At 39.3% G+C, this 11,642-nt stretch overlaps 2 non-coding genes across 2 annotated transcripts; both read left to right on the top strand.

Annotated features, from left to right (window-relative positions):
* Positions 1 to 988: 988 nt before the first annotated feature.
* On the top strand, positions 989 to 1,094 carry LOC138811424 (U6 spliceosomal RNA). The gene has a single exon (XR_011367382.1). It is a non-coding gene; the product is annotated as a U6 spliceosomal RNA (small nuclear RNA).
* A 9,037-nt stretch (positions 1,095 to 10,131) lies between these two features.
* LOC138811426 (U6 spliceosomal RNA) lies at positions 10,132 to 10,235 on the top strand. Its single transcript, XR_011367384.1, has one exon. It is a non-coding gene; the product is annotated as a U6 spliceosomal RNA (small nuclear RNA).
* Positions 10,236 to 11,642: the final 1,407 nt, after the last annotated feature.

Genomic DNA, 11,642 nt, shown 5'->3' with positions numbered 1-11,642 from the left:
GCTAAGATTTTAGGTGTGGACATTTATCAACACTCCTGATTCAGATTCTACTTGATAAAATTTTTAATCAATATTTTGTTCTTAAATTTGCTATTTGTAAACTCACATGCACCTATAAAAATGGTTGACCATCCCAGTAACTTTCTCAAAGTACCTCCAAAAGACAATTTACAAAACTTTGTATTATATTACTACAAGGAAAACAATGCTACAAATAAATAAAAACAACAATTAAATATTCATGATTAATAAAATGAAAAATAAACCAGTTACGTGTTTCCAGTATTTGAAGTGTACTACATATTAGATTTTACTATATTCTCATATTCCTGTACATTTAAAACTGGCTAAGATTATGATGTTCAACAAGAGTTTTATAGGCTATGAGTAGTCTTTAAAGTTACCCACTAAGATGACTATTTATGGCTCATCTCGTCATTTGTATATGGCTTATATCATCACTTGTTGCTCGCTAACATATAAAGTAAGGAAGCTCTAAATTGTAGTTAACAAATTCTTAACTCTTTACTGTGCTTCTTTAAACAAAGACTTTGCAACTTCTCATTAGTAAAGTTTCTATAAATTCTGAAATATAAATACTTAGTAATATATGTCTGCTACCATAAATCTTAACTACTTCATGGAAAATTTTTATGACCTGCCAAACAGTCCCTATTTTGGCATATTTAAGCAAATTCCCAAAATTAAACCCATTTAAAGCATTAGAACTTTAACAACCTTAACCCTTGCTGCAATGTTCATTATGACAGGTGCCTTGTAGAGAATAATTGAACTCCTCCTTCTACACATCTCTTGAACCACAAATATTTGGAATTACTTTGTTTTTGACATATCAATTTTGAGTTTCTTCTTAAATATGTGCTTATGTAAGAAATAAATATTTCATGACCATTCTTTTGCATTTACTTTTTGTTGAAGTGTCTAATTTAAGAAAATCAATTACACTTTATATATAAAAAAAAGTTCTGTGCTCAATTTGGCAGCACATACCCTAAACCTGGAATGATACAGAGATGATGAGCATAGCTCCTTCGAAGGATGACACACAAATTCCTGAAGCGTTCAATATTTTTACAATGACAGACGCTGGAGGGAATGTGGCCAGAAGTAAACACTACTGAATTCTTGGTGAGAGTGTAAACTTGTCAACCCCTTTGAAAAGCAGAACGGAGGTTCTTCAAAAGATTCCACATAGAGATCCTCTATGACGCAGCAATCCTTCTTTTGGGCATTCACCCAAATGATCAGAAACAAGACCATACTAAAACTACAAGCACAACTATGTTTATTGAAGCATTATTTACCATAGGTAAGATATGGAACCAACCCGATGCCCCTCAGTACATGAATGGATCAAGAAAATGTGTGTGTGTGTGTTTGTGTGTGTGTGTGTGTGTGTGTGTGTAACTGTGACCCCTCTGTACAGTACTTTTACAACTAAAAACATATAAAAATGTTCTGAGATGGAAGAGTTTATTCCCCCAATTTTATCCATATAATATTGTTAACAAAGCAGATTTTTAAATACTACGTAGAATGTGATATGTATTACAGAAACCATTACATGTAATGAGCAACCAGAAATAATGTTATCAATTGAATATGCACTGCTTCCAAGGAAGCCAGATGGATAATTTCTCATGCTCTAAATCAAACTGGTGATCTTATGTCTTGATAGTGTAAAAATATCAGGTACAGAATAATGAAGGAATTACAACTGAGGTGAAATCCATATGAAAATATACAAACCTGATAAAACATATAAGTATCTGAGCAGTATATTGTGTTTTAAATCATTTACGCTACATTGTAAAGATAATGAAGACCTATTAGAATGAATTAACTTTTTGATATCCTATCGTAGCTCCTTAGAAGGATGAACTCTTTCCTCATTCTTGTAGAGGCTTCATCAGATGAGAGGAACTGTATTTTTTTGTTTGCTTCCTTCCATTTATTCTTCACTCTGAAATATGAGCTACATGATACTGAAATACACCAAGGAAAATTAAACACACAGGCTTTGGAAATATCAATCAATGTAAAATAAATAAAATACGTATAACCTTGTAAAAGGTCTAAATAAATTAATTTATATAATCTCAAGTGTAAACAGAAAATGATTTAAGCAATGTCACGTAATTGAAAAATGATAATTTTTAGGAGATACTTAATTTTTTCTTTTCTACTACATTGAATTAATTATTGATTTTGTATAGAGAGATTAAAGATGAGATTAACAAGAAACTTGTTTAAAACTGGGCACAAATTCTGAATAGACATATATTCCAAAATCCATGAAAATCGCCAGTGGGTTTACAAAGTTGTGTTTAATGCTACTTCTATGCTGGCTTAAGCTTTGGGAACAGAAGTCATTAGAGAAATGCAATTCAAAATTACTATGATACTCCTTCATAACTATTACAACTCTTATTTTAAAAAAATCAAAGGAACCAGTTGTGGTGGGACTCAATTTGTCCTAGAAACCTTCTAAGGAGAGAGCAAGATGAGGCATTAGCTTAAGTGAGCTGCTCAATGTCTGCCATCCCCAAAAGAAAAACATTGGAGTGAAGCTCAAGGCCATAATGCCTTTGGGCTTGGGTCCTTCCCTTGACGATAGCATCTGCAAGTTGATCTGCCTGAGATTATACCTGAGGTGTGTCCCCAGGGGCGTGTGAACCCACTCTAATGGGTCCCCCCTTTGAATTAAAACTGCAGAAATCAATGTAACACCTCCAAACCACCAAAGGGAAATGGGCTCAAAAATAGAATTCCTCTTCAGGAAAACTTCATCCAGGGCTTTTTGGAACTGCAAAAATATTGCCCAATGGCTGTCTGTAATTGTAATAACTTCTTGGTGCATCCTGCCTTTTAGTAGGGCAAATAAGGCACCCATGGCAACAGCCAATTGATTTCCCCTAAAAGGCTCTGAAGTTGGGTTAAGGTCAGAGAGGTTGGAATATCCAGCAAAGGCTTAAGGAGACTGTCCTGAGTCAAGGTAAGGTGGAACCAGAGCACCTTAAAAGGAGGTAACTTTTGAATCATATTGAGTGCTATGGTGAAGCCCCCCTTTCTTAATATGGTGCGAACCTGGGCCAGAAGGCCCTCCAGTTGTCCTAGGTCTTGGTGCCCCACGATTATATCATCCGGGTAGGCAAACACAAGGGAGGTATCTGAACCCAACACAGGCCCTAGAAGTGTGGACAAGTATTGTTGGCAAAAGGCCAGGTTATTTGCCATTCCCTCTGGCAGCACCGTCCATTCAAACCTCCAATCAGGCAGGGAAAACTTAAGAGAAGGGATGGAGAAAGCAAACTTTTTGCAGTCATCCGGATGCAGGAGGATTGAAAAAAACAATCTTTAATATCAATCACACCGAGGTATATTCTGAAGGTATAGCAGGAGTCCAGGGCATACCTCTTAGGGATGCCTACTAGCTCCATCCTTTCATTTACCTTTCATAGATCTTGGAGCACACACCTAGCCCCAGAGGCCTTTTGAATAACAAATATGGGTGTGTTCCAAGGACTCATAGAAGGGCATATGTACCCAAGGTTTATCTCCACCAGAAGGTGGAGGGCTACAAGTTTAGGTTTTATCAATGGCCACCACTCCACCCAGGTAGGGCTTCCTATCTAAATCAAACTTGGATCCACAATTCTTTTTCCAATGGTATCCCTTAGTGCCCCTGGGTCAGGGTGTAGGGGGAGGTTAGGACCCCTCGGGCCAGTTGGCAGAGGATTGTTGTGAATAGTCCCTCTTAAAGTGCCTCTCCTGCCCACATTTAAAACAAGTCCCTCTCCCCGATGGTCTTGGGGTTCCTTGGCCCTGGGCTGCCAGTGCCTGAGTAATAGCCACAGTCATTGCAGATGTCTGAGCATGTAAAGCTAAAGCTTATGATTGGGACTGGTGCTGTTGCATTCCCACATTCTGTGAGGCCACCAGCCATCTTCTCAGAAAACACTCTCTCAATCCCATGCAGGCCATGTGGTGGTCTGCATTCATCTCTTCCCAGACCAGCAGCTTTACAAACTGATCTTGGAGGTTCCCTGCTGGCAGCTTGTGGTTAATACTCTGTTCAACTCCAACTACAAACTCAACTAGAGGCTCACCAGGTTTTTGTGTAACTCCTGCTATGAGGGACTCAGTGGGCCCATCATCCATTTTGAACCATGTGGCAAGTCCTGCCTGCATCACCTGATCACGGTATGGGCCAGGTATTGCGGCATGTTGGATGCCAGTGGAGTACCATTCCCCATCCCTTTTAACATGGTATAAGTAATAGGTATCACAGATTGAGCCTGCCAATTATTCTCCACTCGCACTCTGCATTCCTCCTTAAAGAAAGCTCACCATTTAATAAACTGAGAACAAGTGAAAGTGAAGAAGGCTTTGGCCACATCCAGCCAGTCCTTGGGGACACATGGGTGATAAGCAATGTCCTGTAATAAAGTCTGGGCCCAAGGAGAGTTTGGACCATCCTCCGGCACTGCCTTGTGGAGCTCTTTAAGATCTTTAGCTTCCCATGGATACCATTCCATGGGCCAGATTTACCAGATACACTTGGGGAAGCAAATCCTGTGGCCCAGGGTCCGGGGTCCTGGGTGGCCCTTCCTTTCCAGGGTAGGCCTCCAATTAGGTTACTTCCCCACCCCTCAACCCCTCCATGGAAGGTTGGTAGGGGTCCGAGTCTTGCAGGTCCTTCTCACAGGTTGCGTAGGACGCTGTACCTCTCCCTCAATCGGGGAAATAGGGTGGGGACCTAGGACCATCCGGGGAACCTGAGTCAGAGGGGGTAACTTTCACCCTCATTTTGATTTCCACTGTGCATGTTTCAGTGCATTCTTGGATGAATTTTACCCATTCCTTTTCCTTCTCACTTCTCAAGTCCTCCTTTATGCCTGCTAGGCCTAATGCTGCCTCTTCCTCTTACTTCTGTGAAATAGCATTACCCATACTAAGGGTTTCACTTACCCTGTGAGACTGCTTAGCCTCTGCCGGTATCTTTTCCTTTCAAGCCCCACGTTGGGTGACAGATGTTGGGTCTTCGTCCATCCCACAAAAGACGGATGGGGTCCAAGGAAAGGTAAGTGCGGCTGCTCCCCTGTTCCGTGGCCTCACTTAGCCAGGGAGACAAACAGACACAGCAGTGAGTCAATTGAAGCAGGAAATTCATTTATTAACTCAGAGCAAGCTCTTTTTTAAAGCAAAAAAGACCAGGTGTGCATGGGAGGGGAGGAAGAGGAACCTTATCATGCACCTAAGCTTCCACGGGATGGTTAGTCATGGAATGCAAAGCAAATTGGGCTCTTCCCACACAACTCCCCCTCAGCGCCATCTTTACTGCCCATGTGCTCCACAATCAAAGACCTCGGAGTCAAAGCTGACACTCTAAAAAATTCAAAGGATGAAATAAGTGAAACCCTAGGTCTCCTTGGCACAGGCCAAAATTTTCTTAAAAGAGACACAGAAACACAACAAATTAAAGAAAGGTTGGACAAATGGGATTGCATAGAATTGCAGAGCTTCTGCATGGCAAAGGACATAGCTAGCAAGATCACCAGAAAGCCCACAGATTGGGAGAAGATCTTTACTAAACATACAATGGACAAGGGTCTCATATCTACAATATACCTGGAACTAAGAAAATTAAATGCCCCAACAATAAATCGTCAAAGAAACAACTGCCCAATAAATAAGTGGGCTATAGACTAACAGAGGAACTTTGCTGAAGAAGAAAGAAGGATGGCCAATAGACACATGAAGAAATGCTCAACTTCCCTAACCATAAGAGAAATGCCAAACAACATTGTGATACCACCTCACTCCAATTAGAATGGCTATAATGAAGAACTCTAATAACAACAGATGCTAGAGGGGATGTGGTCAGAAGGGAACCCTACTGCATTTTTGGTGGGAATGTAAACTTGTTCAGCCACTTTGGATAGTAGTATGGAGGGTCCTCAAAAGACTCCACATAGTGCTCCCCTATGACCCACCAATCCCACTTTTGGGTATTTACCCAAATGATCACAAACAAGAGCACACTAATGGTACCAGCAAAGCTATGTTTATTGCAGCATTGTTTACCATAGCTCTAAGATTTGGAACCAACCCAGATGTCCCAACATAGATGAATGGACCAAGAAAATGTGGTATATATACACAATGGAATTCTATGCCTTCATCAGAAAGAATGGCATTGCCCATTTGTTAAGAAATGGAAAGACTTGGAAAAATTATATTAAGTGAAGTAAGCTGTGCCCAAACAAACATAGGTACCATGGTTTCCTTTATTTGCATAAACTAGTATGCCTGACACAAGCAGAAAAGGTCAGATAAGTTGATGGTAGGCGAAATAAACTCCAAGATAAGGAATCAAATGGTTTTTCTTTCTTGCAATTGTTTCTAGCATACTTATGAGATGATTTCTTTGTTGCTTTGTATGTCCTTCCCCCACGGTAAAACCCCTGCTTTCATTGTATTTGAGGTTGATATAATTTGTGGAGGGCTAAGGCAAAAACAAACTGTTTAAATAGGGATACAGCTGGACCCATTGCAACAATAAGATGTACAAGATGTTACATCAAAAAATCAACTTTACAATTTTGGCTGGGAGGTGGATTAGGAAGGAGGGTGATTTGAAGGGATTCGAAGGGGAAACAAAGGAGCAGGCCACAATGCTTGATAAGAAATATACTCATGAATGTTGAATGAAGACTGTGGAAATGAAGCTGGAGGTTGTCAATTTTTCGTATAGATAGCAGTTTAGTGTTCCAGTGAACAGTCTTAGCCTAGAGAATCACACCAAGTGTGCTATCACTGTACAGAGAGTTTGGCCAGAGAGTAAAAATTGAGTCAATGAGACAGACCTGAGCACTTGCTTGCAGCTGTGCCAAGGCGGTGGTGGTGGCGGCCATAGCCACACTACATAAACACAGAGAGTCCGGGACAAAGGCACCAGACCCAGAGAGCTAGTGGATTCTACTCAACACCAGCAAGAACTGACAAGGAGCAAATATCTTCATCCTGCAGATCACAGACTAAAGATGACCACGGAACCAACACTCCAGCGTGAGTAGAACCCTGACATCCTCACTCCTTCTCAGGAAGTAAAGGAGGGAAGTCCACCTCTCCCCACCCCCAGCAGCAGAGATCTCCATTTTTGATACTGACAGAGGCCTGGCTGAGGAGCTACCAACAACTCAGGCCTTGGAAGAAAACTGGAGTCATTTAGCAGGTCACAGGAACCTGACCTAACATTCCAGGCGTAGCTCCACCCAAGGGAAAGTCACCAAGCCCAAGCAGAGGATCCTTGGCCCCTACAGGTGTGGCTTTCTTCTGGGTAAACAGAGCCAGAGGCTGCCCCTCCCTACAGCAGCCTAGAAAAACAATTGAAATTCAGTATACATAAACCCTGAGAATGGCTGTAGGCTGGGCTTTGTGAGTATATCAGAAGCTATCCCCTCAGGGAAAAGCTACTGTTTGGTGAAAGGCCTCAACTCTACCCAGAACCTAGCCTCATCACACCATCTCCAAACTAGAAGAAACAGCCATCTCCTTCTTTGCCATCTCCTTCTTTTGTGATAATCAAAGCAGATCTCTCTCCCACTGAACTAGCAAGAAGGAGGATCACAAAATCCTGGGTAAAGCAGAGCATTTTTCTGCCTGCTCAAACAAACTGACTTAAGTAACCAATCAAGACAGACCAGACAGTAACCACAAGCAGACCTGAGACTCCACAAAGAGATTCGTTAGGACACAAGGGAGATAAAAGATCTTCCCATGCACGCAGCCCCCCCCCTCCCCAATCAAAGAACTCTTTTTTATACCTTTTTTAATTTTTAATTTTTAAAAGTTTTAAAATTATATTTTAAAAATTGTTTTCTATTAATCTTTTTTGTCCTCGCATAATTTTTATTTTAGGTATGTGTGTGTGTGTGTGTGTGTGTGTGTGTGTGTGTGTGTGTGTGTGTGTGTGTCTGTGTGTCTGTGTGTGTTTGTGTGTCTGTGTGTGTCTGTGTGTGTTTTAATCTCTACTGAGTTTTTGGTCATTTTTTTCTTTTTTCTTTTTCTCTTCTTTTTTTTTCTTTTTCATTTTTTTCTTCCCTTTCTTCTTTTTGGGTGACTGAGTTGCTGTTTTGCTCATCCTCAGATACATACCTGTCATTGATTATTAGACTTTATCTCCCCTGTGTACATATTTAACCCAGAAATTTATTACTCAATTCAAAACCTCTTAGGCTTAAATTCTTTAAAAGTAGTATTATCTCCTTCTACCTTTATAATTTTAAGAACTTTTAATCATAATTTTTGTGTTTCACTTTTTGTATTTAAATTTTTGTTTTTTCATTTTCTCTTGTTTTTTTAAGTCTCTCAAATAATTCTGCCCAAGCTATTTCCCTCTCTGAAATTAGGACTTGGTCAAATACACTCTCTTTTTACCTACCACATCCCTCTAATCCTTCTTTTCCCCACATTTCTCTCTAAACCTAATAACTGCTCGTTTGCAAAATTCTTCTTTTCTGTTCTTAACCCATTAGTACATAGTTGTTTGATGTTGAATAGATTGTATCTATTGAAGTATGGAGGTTCCTCTAATGACTTCACATTGATCTCCCCCATGACCCAGCAATCCCAATTTTTGGCATTTACCCAAATGGTAACAAACAAGACTATACTAAAGCTACCAACATAACTGTTTATTGCAGCATTCTTTAAGAGAGCTATGATGTGGAACCAATCCAGATGCCCCTCCGCAGATGAATGGATTAAGAAAATGTGGTATATATACACAATGGAATTAATTCTATGCCTCCATCAGAAAGGATGACATTGACCCATTTGTTAAGAACTGGAAATACTTGGAAAAAAGTATATTAAGTGAAGAAAGCCAGGCCCAAAGAAACATAGGTCCCATGGTTTCCCTTATTTGCAATAACTAGTGTATGTCTGAAACAAGCAGAAAAGGTCAGATAAGTTGATTTTACGTGAAATGAACCCCAATATAGATATTCGTATTTTTTTCCTTCTTGCATTTGTTTCAAACATATTCAAAAGATGATTGCTTTTTTGTGTTCTATGTCCCTCCCCCACGGTATAACCCCGGCTTTCATTGTATTTGATATTGATATAGTTTGTGGATGGGAAGGGCAAAAGCAAATAGGGATACCGGTGGACCCATTTCAGCCATGAGATGTACAAGTCGTTATGCTGAAATTCGAACTTTACAACTTTGGGCAGGTCGGGGAGGGGCTGGGGGGTGGTGGAAGATATGAAGGGAAGGGGAAACCAAGGAGGAAGAAATAATGCTTGATAAAAATGTACTCATTACCTTTCCTCTGTAATTGTAACAACTCTGTATGGTATTTTCATGATAAAAAATTTTTAAAAAGGATGTAAAATATTTTGATTTTAAAACATTATATATATATGTATATGTATATATGTATGTATATATGTATATATATGAATATACATATATGTATATATATTCATTACCTTGCCCATGTAATAAAATCCTCTCTGTACGATATTTTCACAATAAATAAATTATCTGAAAAAGATGGTATCAGTCAATAGTGCATATAATTTTATTTTTCATTACAAACATAGAATGTAGTAAAAATTTTCTTAGCAATTACCCTGCACTAGGTTGTGGGCAGATTCTAATGGAAATAATATACTGTGTTTATGTAGAGAATTTGAGCATCCAAAATTTTAATATGCTTGTGGTCCTAAAACCAATACCTTGCTGATATTGTGTGACAAATACAACTTCCTATAAGTACAGAAGTTTTCCTTGTATCTTTTCAATTTATATTTTTATTGTAAAGTCCCTGTGCAGAGGGGTTACAGTTACGTAAGTAAGGTAATTAGTCCATTTCTTATTGAGCATTGTTACCCCCTCCTTTGTCTTTCCCCTACCATTCCGCCCCTTCATACCTCCCCAACATGTCGCTTCACCCCCCCCATAGAGTGTCTTGTATATTTCATTGTTACAATGTGGCAACCTGTGTCCTTTCCTTGTATCTTCAATGAAGAAATGCTGGCTTGATTTATGCTGATTCTACTGTTGTAGACACACCTAAAATCACTCGCCAAGTTCAGGAGTACAAAATGAAATGCATAGCAGAAACATTGGAACATTTCAGAGAAGATTAGCGTGGCTCATGTACAAGGATGACAGACAAATTTCTGAAGCATTCCATACTTTTACAACAGATGCTGGAGGGGATGTGGCCACCAGGGAACCATACTGCATTCTTGGTGGGAGTACAAAACTTGTTCTACCACTTTGGAAAGTAGTATGGAGGTTCCTCAAAAAACTCCACATAGAGCTCCCCTATGACCCAGCAATCCCACTTTGGGACATTTACCCAAATGATCACAAACAAGACCATACTAAAGCTACCAGCACAACTATGTTTATTGCTGCATTCTTTAAGATAGCTAATATATGGAACCAACCCCAATACCTTAGCAGATGAATGGATCAAGAAAATGTGGTATATATACACAATGGAATTCTATGCCTCCATCAGAAAGAATAACGTTGCCCCATTTGTTAGTAACTGGAAAGTTTTGGAAAAACTTATATTAAGTGAAGTAAGCCACGTCCAAATTAACATTGGTCCCATGGTTTCCCAAATTTTCAATAACTAATATTTGTCTGGGTTAAGAAGAAAAGGTCAAAAGCTATCTGCATATGACGAGATAGGATGATGTTAAGGGACATGAACCCCAAGATAGGGACACAAGTGGTTTTTTCTTTCTTGCTATTGTTTCTAACATACGTATAATGTGCGATGTGATTTTTTTGTTTCTTTATATGTTCCTGTCTCTTGCTATAACTCCTGTTTTCACTGTATTTGAAGTTGGTGCGCCTACATCTTCTATATACGCTCCTCTAATTTGTGGAGGGGAAAGAAAGAAAACAAAATGCTTAAATAGGGGTACAGGTTGACACATTGTAACCATGAAATACACAAGACACTATGTTGAAAAATGAACTTTACAATTTAGGTGGGGTAAGGGAGGAGGGTTGTGTACTTATGGAGCTGGGAGGGAAAGGATGGTAGGGGAAAAATAAAGGAGGAGGTAACAATTTTTTTTACCTTGCTCATTACCTTGCTCACGCAAATGTGACTCCTCTGTACATTATTTAGCTAATAACTAATATTATGAGGCAGACTGAAATGAGACTCCAGAGAAAGAGTCAGAAAGACTGATCAGAGAGACTAAAATTGGTCACACAAAGATTGGAAAATAGAATTCCTTGTAGAACATACAAATCATTGAAACCCTGCATATGTAAGGACAAGAGAGCAAAGTCCACAAATGCACATTTTCTTAGAGGTCAGCTATTGAATTATCAATGGAAATATTTGTATTCTTAAATATTTGACCACATGTGAGAGAAGGCTGAAGAGAAATAAAATGCCATCACTCTGGACGTCCAATATCACACTAGGAAGTAATCAATCACTGATTTGTAATAAAAAGAGAAAACAATTATTCCAAATGAGGGTTTCATTTCTTTTCCTGTAACAGTTCTTGATTTAGATGCTAGCAATTACCATACAATTGATCCAGTACCACAGCTGAAATGATATTGACCGCAG

This window comes from Dipodomys merriami, unplaced genomic scaffold (genome assembly GCF_024711535.1).
Source record: "Dipodomys merriami isolate MVZ:Mamm:240054 unplaced genomic scaffold, mDipMer1.0.p SCAF_526, whole genome shotgun sequence".
In the NCBI taxonomy this organism is placed as follows: Eukaryota; Metazoa; Chordata; class Mammalia; order Rodentia; family Heteromyidae; genus Dipodomys; species Dipodomys merriami.
Note: the sequence above shows the minus strand (reverse complement) of the source record. Positions and strands in the feature narration are given on the sequence as shown.